General features: G+C 39.8%; 1 protein-coding gene and 1 pseudogene across 1 annotated transcript in view; one reads left to right on the forward strand and one right to left on the reverse strand.

The window, feature by feature from the left end:
* Positions 1-16332, forward strand: part of MYLK (myosin light chain kinase) — a 331964-nt gene that overhangs the window by 78679 nt on the left and 236953 nt on the right. The gene's annotated exons all lie outside the window — the stretch shown is intronic.
* Positions 13787-16164, reverse strand: LOC123239139 (annotated as a pseudogene).

The following is a 16332-nucleotide window of genomic DNA, read 5'->3' on the forward strand; positions in this document are numbered from 1 at the left end:
AGGCTCTTTACTCTCCCTCACCCCTCACATCGAAACTATTGTCATGGCCTTTGATTTTACCTTTGTAACATCTCCCAAATATGCCCATTTCTCTCCTCTGGCACTGCCACCATTCTGGTGTCATGCCTTGATCACTACAATAAGCTGATGGTAGATCGGTTGGCCTCAAGTCTCTTCCTGCTCCAATCTATTCTCCATTCATCCACTAAGGTGATTTTTCAAAAACAGATCTGACCATGTCATATGCCCTACTCATTAAACTCCACTGGCTTCCCCTTGTCTCTGGGGAAATGCTATGCTTGGCATTCAAAGCCCTTCAAACCTAGCCCCTTCCTACCCTTTTAATCTTATTACACCTTACTGCCCAACACATACTCTTTGATCTGTTGACACTGGCCTCTTGGCTGTTCCTTGACAAGATGCTTCATCTCTCAGCTCAGGGCATTTTCTCTGGCTACCCCCCTTACCTGCCTTTCCTTCCTCCACTCCAACTACTGCCCACCCTCATTTCCTTTAAATCCCAACTAAAATCTCACCTTCTACAGGAAGTCTTCCCTAGTCCTTCTTAATTCCAGTGTCTTCCACTTGTTAATTATTTCCTGTTTGTCCAATATATACTTTACTTTGCATACATTTGTTTGCATATTGTTTCCCCCATTAGATTGTAAGCTCCTTGAGGGCATGGCCTGTCTTCTGCCTCTTTTTGTATCACCCCAGCTCTTAGCACAATGCCTGGTACAGAATAGTTGCTTAATAAATCTTTATTTTTTATTTTGTTTATAACCCTTGCTTTCCATCTTAGTAACAACTCTGAAAGAAAGGCAAAGGCTAGGCCAACAGGGTTAAGTTACTTGCCTAGGGTCACATAGCTAGGAAGTATCTGAGGTCAGAGTTGAATTCTGGTCCCCCCTGACTCCAGGTCTGGCATTCCATCTCCACTGTGGTACCTGGCTGCTGCCCCTTAAAAATGTTTATTCAATTTAGTTGACTTGAACCCTGGAATAGGAATCTGGAGACATGGGCACTTCTCATCCCTGCTCTGCTACTCACCAGGTGTTTGACCTTGGATACTTAGCTTAACCCCTCTGAACTTCAGTTCTTCTGTGAAATCATCAAAATGGATATAAATGATCTCTGAAGTCCCTTGTAGCTCTAAAGTTCATGATTCTATCAACTATGCAAAGGGAAATCAATCACTAAGCATTCATTAAACACTTACTATGGGTTAGGACCTGTAAAAGGCACCCAAAATACAAAAGCAAAAATGAACATCTCGACCCCTCAAGAAGCTTGTACTCTATTGGAAAGGACCCATAATTTCATTGGTAAAGGGAATTTCCAGATGAAGAAGTGCCTTCCCATTCTGATCAGCACCTTCTCTACAATTTAGAGCCTTACGCATTGTCTAGAGCCATATTAGCGAAGCTGTGGCATGGGTGCTACGGTGGCATGGAAGGAGCTGCTCCATTCGCCCTCTCCATGATGCCCAAGGACATTTTTTGCATGTTCCACCCCTCTGTCCAGCCACCCAATGTGAGTACTTTCTCCCTCTGCTGTATAGGGTAATGCAGGGGGCTCACAGGCAGCTTGAAGTTGTAGTTTGGGCACTTGATCTCAAAAACGTTTGCCAATGCTAGCCTGGAACAATGATAGATTAGTTGATTTACCAAGGATTGCATTGCCAATGGATGCTAGAAGGAGGACTCAAACCTAGGATTTCCTAGGTCAGAGACTCTTTAGACATTATGCGCTGCTGCTTTTAATGCAAAGTATGTACAAAATAACTTAGAAGTTATTTGGGAAGTTGGAGGAAGTAGTGGATATGCACTAGCAGCTAAGAGTAATTAGTGGGGCAGCTAGGTAGCACAATAGATAGAGAGAGCATCAGTCTGGAGTCGGTAGGACCTGGGTTCAAATTTGAACTCAGATACTTCCTAGTTGTGCAACCCTGGGAAAGTCACTGTTTGCCTGGCCCTTGCTTTTCTGTCTTAAGAGCTGTTACTAGGACAGAAAGTAAAGGTTTCCCCAAAAATTTAGAATATGGAGGGAGACGAGGTAATGAGACCAATTAGGATGCTATTGCAATAATCTTGGCTCAATTTTAAGTTGGAGGTGGGGGGGGGGCCTAAGCTAAGGGATTGGCCATGTGGATGAAGAGAAGAGATGTTCAGAAGGTAGACATGACAAGGTTTGATCACTGGTTGAGAGTTAGGGTAAGAAGTTAAAGATAATGCTGATTTTTCAAGCCTTAAAGACTTTAAGGTAAGTTGTTCTTGTATGTATATGGTTTATACATTCTCTCCTCTATTGAGTTGGGAACTTCTTGGGGGTACAAATCATGTTTTTGCTTTTGTTGTATCCCCAGCTTTTAGCACAGTACCTGCCATGTAGTCAACTTTTTTTTTGAACCCTCACCTTCTGTTTTCTAAGACAGAAGAACTGCAAGGGCTTAGCAATTGGGGTTAAGTGACTTGCCCAATGTCACACAGCTAGAAAGTGTCTGAGACCAGATTGAACCCAGGTCCTTCTGACTCCAGGCCTGACAATTTATCCACTGTATCCTAGCTGCCTCCATGTAGTAAACTCTTACCCCCTCCAAAGCCCTTACCTTCCATCTTAGAATTAATACTGTATATTAGTTCTAAGGTAGAAGGGGAATTAAATGACTTACCTGGGATCACATAGCTAAGAAGTATCTGAGGGCAGATTTGAATCTAGAACCTCCCCTCCCTAGGCCTGCAATCCACTGAGCCACCTAGCTGTCCTTAATAAATACTTTCAGATTAACTGACATTATCCATGATGTCTTTCCAAAACCCCGAAAAATTTAAGCTCCCTGACTACTGGGACTATGCCTGGATTTTGTCCTTCTATCCCCATATCAAGCCAGCAATGCCTGGCACACAGTAAGAGCTTACTAATCGCTTCTTCATTGATTGATTAGTGCCCTTGACCTGTCAGGGAAGTTCTCAGAAAATATTTCTAAGGCAAAGGGGGTGGTGAAAGTGACTCCAACCTGGCCAGTTCAGAGTTTCATAGGTGAATCTACTCTAGCCCAAGCCTTTATGGCACTGCAGTCTCCTTCCTATGTCACAGTGTACATCCCCATTCTCCCATCTCCCTTTCAATAGCCCATTAATGTTATGTTTCCTTCTAAGAATGTAAGCTCCCAAAAGGCAGGAAGTCTCTGACTTGCTTGTATTTCATTCCAAGCACTCAGAACAATACCTTGCACATAGTAAGCATTTAACTAATGGTCTATTTTTCAATGTATGTATATATCTATTCATGAGCCTGACTATCTAGAAATTATCCTTGTGGAAACAATGGGCATGGGAGAAATCTATTTGGCACCAAAGCTCCTATCCAGGCTTTATGGGACTTTGAAATATGTACAATGTCACCTACATTGCTAGAGATCTCACTGAGAGTCCTCTCCTTGTTCCTAGAGTGGCCCATTGGTTGGGAACCTGGCTCTATAGAGCTTCCTTTCCTATTTTATTTTTTTATTTGTAGTCATTTTTCAGTCATAGCCAACTCTTCATGATCCCTTTGTGGGTTTTCTTGCCAAAGTTCAGGAAGCTTACCTTCTCCAGATCATTTTACACATGAGAAAACTGAGGCAAACAGGGTTAAGTGACTTGCCAAAGGTCACATAGCTAAGAACTATCTGAGACTGGATTTGAACTCAGGTCTTCCTAATTTCAGGCTTGACATGCTTTCCACTCTAACACCTAGCTGCTTCTCTTCCTAACTGTGCCCCAAACTCACTGAGAAACTTCAACCTGGATTTAAGAAGGATTCTAACCCAAGGATGAAGATGGGACATGGGCCAAGGAACAAAGAAGAGACACTTAATATATTCTTCTTGATTGAGCAAGAAGTGATTTCAATGTCAGAAGGGTGTGGCACATCATGGAAGCCGGCTAGGAGTTTCTTTTTCCTACATGAAAAATAAACCCAAATCTACTCTCTATGTGAACATCTAGTGAAAAGCATCAAAGAAGATGGCCTTTGGGAGATATGGATTTGACATGAAACTCTCCCACCATTGGGCTAAAGAAGGCATAAGATGACAGCATTCTAGTCTGGGGCTTTGGCTGGAGATTTGTTGTTGATTAATACTTGCCCTTTGGTCCTTTACTTAGTACTATTTTCTCCATTGGCCCCATTTCCCTCATCCAGGTTTAGATTCTGGTTAAGTTCACAATGACCTTATTCTAAGGACCTTCCCCTGTACATTCTTCAGATCTTGGCTACCATATATATATAATTATAGATTGTCAAAGCCAGAAGAGACTTCATTGATCCTCTGGTCCAAGCCATCCCTTTCCACATGAAGAAACTAATTCGAAGTGACTTATCTAAGATCAAATCACTAGTACATATTCATTTTTACTCCCCACCAAAAACCATCCCAAGAAAAGAATGAAAAGATTTGAGTTATTTGTCATGGACACCTTTCTCTCTCCAAGCATCCATTTATCCTAGGTATTATTAGTTTTTGATTGTTTAGAATTAAGATAATATTGGAGAAAATGCTAATAATGTAAATTAAACTTAAAGGTGTGTCATGTGATCACTTTTTTTTTCTCCAGAGAGCAAGTTATTAAACATTTACCAGAACACCACTACTGATGCAAACTAAACTAAACTTGGCATTAATCTCTAAACATGTCAGACTGCATACTCACAAAGACCTTAATAAAAATGGCCACTCTTATTGAAAGGAAATTGCACATGTGTAAATCTTCCTACTCTCCTGGAGTGTTGCCAGCTTAAGAGTTCAGTGTGCCAGGATTCCTGATGACAAAGTATACCATGCTGTGAGTAAACAAAGTTTGAGAACTACTTGTTTGGGTTCAATCTCCTCATGCTTCATAAATGAGAAAACCCAGAGAGCTTAGATTTATTAGAAGTCATTTCCAATCCACACTGAAAAATATTTCCCTGACAAGTAGTCATCTAGCCCTGACTCGAAGACCTCAAGTAAGAAGGAATCCATGATTTCCTGAGACAGCCCATTCAACTTTCGGATGATCCGTTTCCCTAGAAGTGGGGAATATGGTGGCCCAACTAACAGGAACTTCTGTTGTCAAGAATTTTCCATCTTCTCCCTCTAAGGCAGAGCTATCATTGGACAGTAAATAAATGAAATGTTAAGACCACATGCTCCCAGGACAGATGTAGTAACGCAGACAGAAACCAGGATGAGAAGTGTGTATTCGTGCAAAAAACACATCTGCTTCATATATAATTTAAACCAGCACACCATATCGCTCTCATTGGCCTTGACCTCTGACCAGTGTGCAAAAAACCAGCTGCTAATTCTTATCCTTGCTCCAGCCCTTCACAGAAGCACTACATGACACTACAAGCCCAAATCGTATCCGTTCCACAGATGTTCGCAGAACTGAACTCTCATCTGGTCTTGAATAGAATTAGAATGCAGGGAATGGTCACTGGTTCAAAGAGACGAATTCATAGTGGGCATGTCCGTGGTGCTTTAGGTGTGGCAAAATACTTTCTATGTCTTCTGTCATTTGAACCTCACACAAGTCCCAATCATTTCTAGCTGAGGATATCATAGAAGATTTCAAAGTGGAGGCGACATTCAAGTCTAGATTTCAAGGACGAGACTGACATCCACAAGGAGAGAGTGTGGAGAGTAGGCACAGGAAACTGTAGCTTCTGGCTCCAGAATTTTTTTCCCACCAGTTAAGCTGTTGGAGATTTTATATCTGTGTTTTTCCTTTTACCGTGACTTTCTCTAAGTCAGTGATGTCAAACTCAAATAGAAACAAATCTCTGTGGGCTGCATATTAACTTTGAAAACGACTGATTAACATTATGTTGTGTTGTATCTTTATGTATTTTGCTAACTATTTCACAATTACATTGATTCTGGTACAGGCAGGACTTCAGCAAGCCACAGGTTGGACACTTCCTCTCTAAACCATTTTGTACTGGATTTGAGGAGCAGTAGGGATAGGACAGTAGAAACAGCTCTGGTAGGCCACTAGATGGCATAGTGCACATAACGGATACAGCCTGGGAAGCAAGAAGAAAAGTTCAAATTCTACCTCAGACATTTATTAACTGTGTGATTCTGAGCAAGTCACTTAACATCTCTCAGCCTCAATTTCTCTATCTGTAAAATGTATTATTAATTATTATAAATTTATTTAAATTGTTTTATGTATTATAATACACATTATTTATACTAGAATATATAATATTACATTATAAATTATTATTATTTTTAATCTGTAAAATCCACTTGTTTCATTCACATCTGACCCTTCATGACCCTATTCAGGGTTTTCTTAACAAAGATTCTGATTTGGCATTTCTTTTTCTAGCTCATTTTACAGATGAAGAAACGGAGGCCAACAAGGTTAAGTGACACCCAGAGGCCCAGTTATTAAGCGCCAGAGGTCAGATTTGAACTCAGGTCTCCCTCAATTCAGGCCCAGTGCTTTATCTACTGTGCCACCTGGCTGCCCCTATAAAGTGTTTTGGGGGGGTTTTAAGTATCTACTTCACAAGGTTGCTGTGAAGATTAAATGAAATAATATGTGCAAAACCTTTGGCAAACCTTAAAGTGCTAGATAAATTTTGTCATTGTTGCTATTACTGTTGTTGCTCTTCTTCTTCTTCTTCTTCTTCTTCTTCTTCTTCTTCTTCTTCTTCTTCTTCTTCTTCTTCTTCTTCTTCTTTCTTCTTTCTTCTTTCTTCTTTCTTCTTTCTTCTTTCTTCTTCTTTCTTCTTCTTTCTTCTTCTTTCTTCTTCTTCTTCTTCACACATATTTTTTATTATCCACATTTTGTTGTTGAGGAAATGAAAACAGATATCATTTAAATGACTTTTTCAAAGTTACATGGTTAGTAAGAGTCTGAGATCAGACTTGAACTCATGTTTTCCTGAATACAGATCCAGCAACCTTTTTTTCCTCAAGCTTTTATTTGTATTTTATTTTCTGGGTTATATATGTATTATCATACAAAAAAATCTCCATATTATTCATTTTTATAAGTGAATAATCTTATAAAAACAAAAACCTCAAAATACATGCCCAAATAAACAATTGAAAAATCATATGCCTTCATCTGCATTCAGACTCCAACAGTTTTCTCTGGAGGCAAATAGTATTCTTTGTCCTAGGTCCCCCAGAATTGTCCTGGATCATTGAATTGCTGAGAGTAGCTAATCTATCACAGCTGATCATTCCACAATATTGCTGTTACTGTATAGTGTTCTCCTGGTTCTGCTTATTTCACTCTGCATCAGTTCATGTAGGTCTTTCCAGCTCTTTCTGAAATCATTCTGTTCATCATTTCTTATAGCACAATAGTATTCCATCACCATCACATACCATAATTTATTCAGCCATTCCCCAATTGAGAGATATCCCTTTAGTTTCCAATCCTCTGCCACAACAAAAAGAGCAGCTATAAATATTTTTGTACAAACAGGTCCTTTCTCATTCATACATACATGTTTTCATATGTACATACATATGTAGGTAAAGCACCAGCCCCATATGAGGAAGACATGATGGAGCCTCAGATACTAGCTTTGTGACCTGGGCAAATTACATAACCTTGTTGGCCTCAGTTTCCTCATCTGTAAAAATAAGTTGGAAAAGGAATTGGCAAACCCCTCTAATATACTTGCCAAGAAATCCCCAAAATGGGATCACAAAAAGTTGGACACACTGAAACAACTGAAAAACATCTCTCTATCCATCTATCTGTGTATCTGTTGGCAGTGTCCCTTTGGCCATATCATTTAACCTAGAAGCATTCTAAATAATTCTTTAAGACTGGGAATGGCAGTGGAAGTGCCATCTTCCCACATTGGAAGAGGGAGGTTCCTCAATTGGGAACTCTCTAAATCAGTGAAGTCACAGATCCATTCTTCACTTCTATGATCTAAAAAGGTTTACTAGAAGGAAAGGAACTTGAGCTGGTCTTTGGAAGGCGTATAGAAAGAGGCTGATCCAATATAAAGGGAAGTTCTTCAGGGTAGGAGAGAGTAAGCAGCAGCATGGTACAATGAAAATAGAGGACTTGGATTCAAATCTCAGCTCTGCCATTTATTCCCTGTATGAACTCAGGCAATCCATTTTCTGAGGTCACAGTAGGGGGTTGGATCAGATAACCTTTAAAATTCCTTCCAGCTTCTAAAATAGTCATCTCACCAGCTTTTATAGGATCAACTATAATCTTTGCAACAAGGTGGCACCGTGGACAGAGCACTAGGCTTGGAATCAGAAAGTCTCCCCTTCATGAGTCATAATGTGTATGTAGACGGCTTTCAAATTTAGGAGACTATTTAACTTAGTGAATAGAGTATTAGACTTGGAGCCATGAAGACCTGAGCTTGAATCCCAGCCTAGATACTTGCTAGTTGTGTGGCCTTGGGTTAATCACTTCCATCTCTGTCAGCTGAGATTATAAAATAAATATAAGAGTACCTAGATGATAAAGACAATAAAAACTGACTACCTACTTCACAGGGTTGTCATGAGATCCAGTAAGAGAATATAAGCATAACATGTCATATCTAATATGCAATGTATCATATAGTATATTATAAATAGGACATGTTATAAACCTGTTATATCTAATATGCATTTTATTGTATAATATACTATAAATATGTTATATTGTAAACAGTTATATCTAATATGCATTGTATTATGCAATATCTTATAAACATGTTATATCTAATATACATTGTATTATATATTATAAATATTATATCATAAAGCATTAAAGTGTTTTCACAAGCCTTGAAATATGATGTAAATGTTAGGTATTAATAGCTGGCTGTTATGTAACCAGCTGCCATCACTCTGCTGAGCTCCAGTCTCACATCTCCAACTGCCTGCTCGGGCACCTCTATCATGACGCTCCATAAACTCCTCAAACTCCACATATCCAAAACAGTTTACTACCTCTTTCCATCTTCCTAACTTCTCTATTTCTTTCAAGGGTGTTTACATTCTACCAGTTGCCTAGGTTCACTGCCTACATGTCATGATCAGTTTCTCACTCTTATTCTCTTATTACAACCAATTGATTTCTAAGCTCTGTCAATTCTACCTCCCTGGTATTTCCCATAGCAGTCCCATTCTTCCTACTCACATAGCCATAACCCTAATTCAGGTCCACATCATCTTGCACCTGGACTATCGAAATAGCTTCCTCTGGGGTGTTCCTGCTTCCTCTCCCCAATCCATACTCCACATGACTGCCGGATTGATTTTCCTAAAGCATAGGTGTAGGGGGCAGCTGGGTGGCTCAGTGGATTGAGAGCCAGGCCTAGAGATGGGAGGTCCTGGGTTCAAATTTGGCCTTAGACACTTCCTGGCTGTGTGACTCTGGGCAAGTCACTTAACCCCCATTGCCTACCCTTACCACTCTTCTGCCTTGGAACCAATTGATTCCAAGACAGAAGCTTCAGGTTTTTTTTTTTAAGCATAGTTGTGACCCTATCACCTTCCTGCTCTAGAAGCTTCAGTGGCTCCTATTCCCTTTTTAGAATTCAATGCATCAAAAAAGCTCTTCTCCACCTGTGACCAACCTATCTTTTCAGGGTGATTACACATTATCCTCCATCACATATTAATGTTCCAGCCAAATCAGCCTACTTATTATTCCTTATATATGACTATTCCATCTCCTGTCAGGCTTTCTTGACTTCAGACTTTCCCTTTTGCCTGGAATACTCTTCCTCCCCACTTCTGCCTTTTGAGCAGGGGGTGGGGAGATGGGGGTTTGCAGGGAACAGCTAGATGGCTCAGTGGATTGAGAAGCAAGCCTAAAGATCTGGGTTCAAGTTCCTAGCTTTATCACCCTGGGCAAGTCACTTAACTCCCATTGCCTAGCTCTTCTTTCTGCCTTGGAACCAAATACACAGTATTGATTCTAAGAAAGTAAGGTTGTTTGTTTTGCTTTTTTAATGTAATTGGGAAATGTTTAACAAAATAAATAAAAATACAACATAATTTAATTTTGATTTACTTAGTCAATATGTGGCCTGTAGTGATTCTTTGTTTCTTCCCACTGTTCATTATGCCACTTTTCCAGTTGTTTGTTCCTTTCCTATAACCATCCAATCATAATCTATTTACTTTGTATGTATTTTATATTTGTTGTTGTTATTGTGCCTCACAGTCTCACAGTTCTTCATAGCCCCACTTGGAGTTTTCTTGGCAAAGATACTGGAGAAGTTTTGCCATTTCCTTCTCCAGCTCATTTGACAGATGAAGAAATTGAGTCAGCGTTAAGTGACTTGTCCAGGGTCATACAACTAGTAAGTGTCTGAGACCAAATTTGAACCAGGTCTGACACTGTATGCATTCCACCACCTACATGCCCCTAGTTTGTATTTGTTGACATGGATACATGTTGCTTTCTTCAGTAAAAGTTAACTTTTGTGTTTATCCTTGAGAACACCTGTAGCGTTGGCTCTGGAAAGAATATATTAATGGATTTCCCTGTTGTTCTCATCATCTTTGTGACTTCTCAAATTATAAATCTCTTCCCCATCTATAGTAATATGTTGCATCCGCTATTAATATATAAGTTACATGAGGTCAGGGACTGTATCATCTTAGTATTTATGTCAGTGCTTGGTTTGTCGTTTGGCACAGAGCAAGTGCTTAATAAATGTTTTTCGTGCATTCTTTCATTTGTACTGACTACCTACTTCACAGGGTTGTCATGAAAATCCAGTAAGAGAATATAAACATAACATGTCATATCTAATATGCTATGTATCATATAATATATTATAAATAGGGCATATTATAAACATGTTATATCTAACATGCATCTTATCGCATGATATATTATAAATATGTTATATTGTAAACAATGTTATATCTAATATGCATTGTATTCTACAATATAGTATAAATACATTATATTATAAACATGTTACATCTAATATACATTGTATTATAATGTATTATAAATATATATTTATACCTAGCACGTGGCCACGTATGCAATAGCTGACTTAATAATGTAACCACATGAATTAGATTGAATCTATGGTAAGAGTTGGGCAGCCAGATGACCCAGTAGATGGAGCACCAGACCTGGAGTCAAGAAGACTCCTCTTCATGAGTTCAAATCTACCCTCACATACTAGATACTAGCTGGGACCCTGGGCAAGTCACTTAACTGTTTGCCTCAGTTTCCTCATCTGTAAAATGAGCTGGAGAAGAAAATAGCAAACCACTCCAGCATCCTTGCCAAGAAAATCCCAAATAGGATCACAAAGTCAAACACAAGTGAACAACACCAGCACCAACCAAATGATGGGTGCAGAGTCAGAGAGGCAGTAAATACAAAAATATGAGGCGTATTTGGGGGATCCCAGCTTGGTTAAAGAAAAATGTTTGCTTAGTGAAGTACTGGGAGATGAAGCTGAAAGGGCCAGGCTTATTGTGGAGGGCCTTGAATGCTGGGCCAAGGAATTGTGTGTGCAATATCTTCCCCTGCCCAGTGCTATGATTAGACTCAGCTTACTTATCGTATCTTTTCATCTCTGTTCTGCATTCCTTCTTAACTCACCATATATTTCTCCTTAAGAGAAGGTTCCCCTGGACCACACACAGAGCTGCAGATGATGTGTGGCCAGCCTGGCCTTCCTGTCCTTGCTGCCTTTATTTCTAGGCTTTCCAAGGTTGCTTTCATTTATGTAGCTCATCCTCTTGAATTTTTATCAGTGTGGATACTACTCCATAACATTCAATGACCCTGACCAGAAGAAATTTGTGACTTTTTGGAAGAAGTTATCTTGTTCCAAGTTTAAAAATAGCTTTCCCACTTCTCTGTTGATTTAAGAGTTATTGGGCCAAATTGTTTGAGTATTTTTCTTCCTTCTGGGAAGCTCCTCCTGGGGCCCTGCACGAGAATTGTCCAAGAAGACTTGGAATTTGTGTCAAGCAATGTTAGTAGCTTTCAATTTGTTTTAAGTCCCTTTCATCCTTTTTTTCCCTAAAAAACCTTTACTTTCTTTCTGTAACAACTCTAAGACAGAAGAGCAAAGGCTAGGCAAATGGAGTTAAATAACTTGCCTGGTATCACACAGCTAGGAAGAATCTGAGACCAGACGTGAGCCCAGGTCCTCCGAATTCCAGGCCTGGTTCTATATCCATTGAACCACCTACTCGCCCTGCTTTCCTCCTTTTTTGAAACTTCACATTTAATATTTAACCATAGATTATTGTCCTGGTCTTTTCCAATTTCTCCTAGATTTCTTGGCAAGGCATTACCAACCACTTAATGCAGGAATCCTTTTGATTGAGCCTTGTAGGTCTTGACTTTGGGACTATTGGGGGCAACCAGTAGCTCAGTGGATAGAGAGCTGCACTTGGAGTCAGAGAGATCCAAGTTCAAATCCTGCTTCAGAAACTTCCTGGCTGTATGACCTTGGGCAAGTAAGTCATAAAACCTTTCTTTGGAACTGGAGAAGAAAATGGTAAAGTACACCAATATCTTTGCCTAGCAAACCTCATGGGCAGAGATCCATTTTTGTCTTCACCTTTGTGCTTCCTCTTGGTTCCTCTAGAATTGTGGATGATCACCACACTGATCTAGTTCTTAAATCTTTCAGAGTCACTCATCTTTATAGTGGGGTTCGTTTTAATTGTACAAATTGTTCTGCTGTTGCTTGCTTCACTCTTACTTGCAAACTACTCACACCAAGCAAAAATAAATAAAATGAAAGCTTTCATGAACCTGGAGCTAGGAGGCACTTTAGAGGCTTCCTGGTCCAAAGCCCCTCATTTTGCAAATAAGGAAACCAAAAAGGTTAGGTGACATACTCAAGGTAATACATGTGAAAGGTCAGAGATGGGATATATAGCTAGGTTCTCTGACTCAGGAGCCAAAACACTTCCCCTGTGCCCAACCATCTCCTTTTTATAGTGGCACCTTGATGAATAAATCACTAGGAAATAAATCCCCACTTTGCAAGGGTTAGCTGGAGCTAAAAGGAGTTGATGTTCTAACTTCCTCAGCACTGGATCAAGTTTAGTGAGAGGTGAGAAAGAAACTGTTCTCAGATACAAGGCTCCTTGACAGGCTAATCCAAGCCAAACAAAGGGACGAATTCTCTCAATGCAAAGTCTCAGACTTCACCTTTTAGGGGGATACTTTCTTCAAAGATGCAAGTTAATCTCCTAAGGGAAATGGAAAGCTGAAACCTACTCCACCTGTAGCTTAATAAAGGAGACCAGGCCTTGACATGCCTTCCTATTACTGCCATATTTCTTTGACTAATAATAGTGAAGTTCCTGACATTGAAATGTGTTCCTGGATCAAATCCTCTTTTTTAATAGCCATGCTGATATTTTTAGGTCCTGTGTCTGACTTTTATTAAACCAGCTGCCTGATTTCTCTCATGTCCTGATCAGAGAGGTTACCACATGTTTATGGCTCATAGAACTATGGATTTAGAGCAGGAAGGGCCTGTAGAGGTCATCTCATACAACCCCCTTATTTTCTGCTTGAGGAAACTGAGGTCCAAAAGAAAGAATGACTTACGTTTAAGGAGGCATTGAGTGACAGAACCAAGGTGGAGCAGCTAGGTAGGGCAGTGAAATCCAGCTTTGAACACTTGGTAGTTCATTGTTTTGTTTGTTTTGTTTTGATCAAAAGCCCGGAAAATGATAATAGTAGCAAATATAGGAGGCCATAAAACATGGAATATAGGTTTTCCTGCAGCATGAAAATTCCAGGGAAGAAACAAGGATAGAGTGGCTTCACTTGAGCATCAGAGAGGCAAAAAAGTTTCTTTGATGTCCCAGATTGGTAGCAACTCACTTTTGTTTCCAAACTTAGGAGTATTCTTACTGATAGTGGAACAAACTCTCGGGGACAGAGAACTGAATGAAGAAGTCTTGATGATTTGCTGCTCAGGTGTGTTCAGAGGCCCTAATGCACTCACTTTGACATCTGATGTCTAGAGTATAGAAAAGGCATTAGAATTTTCGATGCCATGCATTGGGTCAAAAGAATAGGCTCCAGTATTCCAGTGGCAGAGGAAGCAGGCATTCTACCACCTTGGACTGATGTTTGGTGTCCTATAGCATTGTTATAGGGTCAGTATTGGGCACTGTGTGAGCAACTATAGAAGGACCAAAGACTTTAGCCAGATTGGAAACATCCATTTTAGTGCAGGAGCTTTCAGCAAGTCTTTGCAAATGTATCATGAGGAAAGCTAATTTGTCCCTGTTGGTCTGGGGAATTCATCAATAGCCCCACACGTGGCAGCTTTGCGGTTGTCCTCATCTGCAATTTTTGCTGCTGCCATAAAGATCTCATTTAAAAAGTCAAAAGAGGTTCCTTGAAGTTCTGAAGAAAATCTTTAAGGAGGTCACATATCACATGGATGTCATCTACTTTACTAAGAAGGGACATAGTTTTTGCTCAGAAGAACTCTTTCAGCTCTTATTTACTGTCAGGTCACAACCTGAGATCTCATAGAGAACTGCCTCATTTAATCCTCATAGTCCAATCTCATCCAAACAGTGGAAAATAATGGAGGGGATTGTTGGTGAAGTCAGGGACACCAAGGCCTCCAGAATTCCTTCTCTGATTCTGACAGGTGTGCCTGTCAGTATTGGAATGCAAGGAAGAGGGCAACAGTTCCAGCATTCTGGCAAGCCACCTAATTCTGTTTGCCTCAGTTTCCTCATTTGTAAAATGAGATGAAGAAAGAAATAGCAAACCACTCCAGTATCCTTGCCAAGAAAATTCCAAATGGATTCACAAAGAGTCGGACAAGACTCGACAACAGAAACATGGCTGAACCTTTGACTTCCTTGGTACAGGGAACTCCTAGTGAGGAAATTTATCTGCCAATGCAGATCAATAACTATTCTGCTTGGGGCCCTGAGAAATTAAGTGACTTGCTCAGCATTTCACATTCGCTTCATATTAGAGGTGGGACCTAAATCCTGGTTTTCTTGGGTTCCATCTTTCTCTCCATTAAACCACTACATGTTATTGCTGTCTGTTTTTGCAGTTTTTTATTAGTAGTAGCATATTTCTATTATCATTGCTATAGCATATAATAATAAAACATTTATACATAATGCTATTACTATACATTATATATAGCTCTGCTACATAGTAAATAATAACTTAATAATCACCATTACTTTTTTTAAACTGTAGAAAATATCCTGGGATCTGCATATGGATCCATACCCTCACTACAAAGCTAGATAGGAGGCCTTATTTTTTTTAACTTGTAAGATTTTTCAGACCACCATGATCTACTTTCTTTCTATCCGTTCTTGATCTGTTTCCATGTCTTCTACTCAGTGATTTAACTCTCATCCAGCAGATGGCACTTGCCACTTTTCCCAGACTGCTGGCACTCTAACTTGCCCATATGGGAACAAATCTCTAAAAGATTTGGATTTGATTTTTTTTCATTGGTTTGTTTTTTTTCACAACTCAAAAAACGCATGCTTGTTATTCTTAAACTTTCTTTTCTACGTGGTCCCACAGTTCCAAACTTTACAATGAAGGCATCTGGAACAACATACAACTCATCCCTCCCATAACCATCACCCCTTGGTAATGTATGAGAAGATCTCTGTCATCACTCTTCTACGAGTTACTAGCAAATTATCTCCATGTGCCTGTTGTGTGCCCCCTCCCCACTTAGTGTTCCAAAGATACATTCTCTTCTTGTCACCTCTCTGGGTTTGGGTGAATATCCCAACCTATTCCTTGATTGCCCTGCCCCTTCATCCCTGCCTTTTCCCTGTGCAGTGGGAAGTATTGAAAAGAGTAATGAAAAAAAGAAAAAAGCATAGATGATAGAAGATGGATGGATGGATAGATGGATAGATGGATAGATGGATAGATGGATAGATGGATAGATGGATAGATGGATAGATAGATAGATAGATAGATAGATAGATAGATAGATAGATAGATAGATAGATAGATAGATAGATAATTTAAGTGCTTACTACATGCCAGGCACTATGCTAACAGCTAGGTATACAAATACAAGCAAGCAAGGCAGTCTCTGCTCTCAAGGAGCTTACATTCTAATGGGGGTCACAATATATAAAGGGATGCTGGAAAATGGAGATGGGGAAGGGTACCCCTGCATGAGCATGAAGGGGACTGGAGGAAGTTGTATGAAGATAAGCCCCAAAACCTAACTATCAGTGTGAAAATGGAATCTAAGTTTCTGGTTAAATGGAGATAGTTGGAGAGTAGGGCCATGGGAAGAACTCTAAGTTCATAATTCTACAATACTGTAGAGCTTTTTGCCACCCTTTTG

This window comes from Gracilinanus agilis, chromosome 3 (assembly GCF_016433145.1).
Source record: "Gracilinanus agilis isolate LMUSP501 chromosome 3, AgileGrace, whole genome shotgun sequence".
Taxonomy (NCBI): Eukaryota; Metazoa; Chordata; class Mammalia; order Didelphimorphia; family Didelphidae; genus Gracilinanus; species Gracilinanus agilis.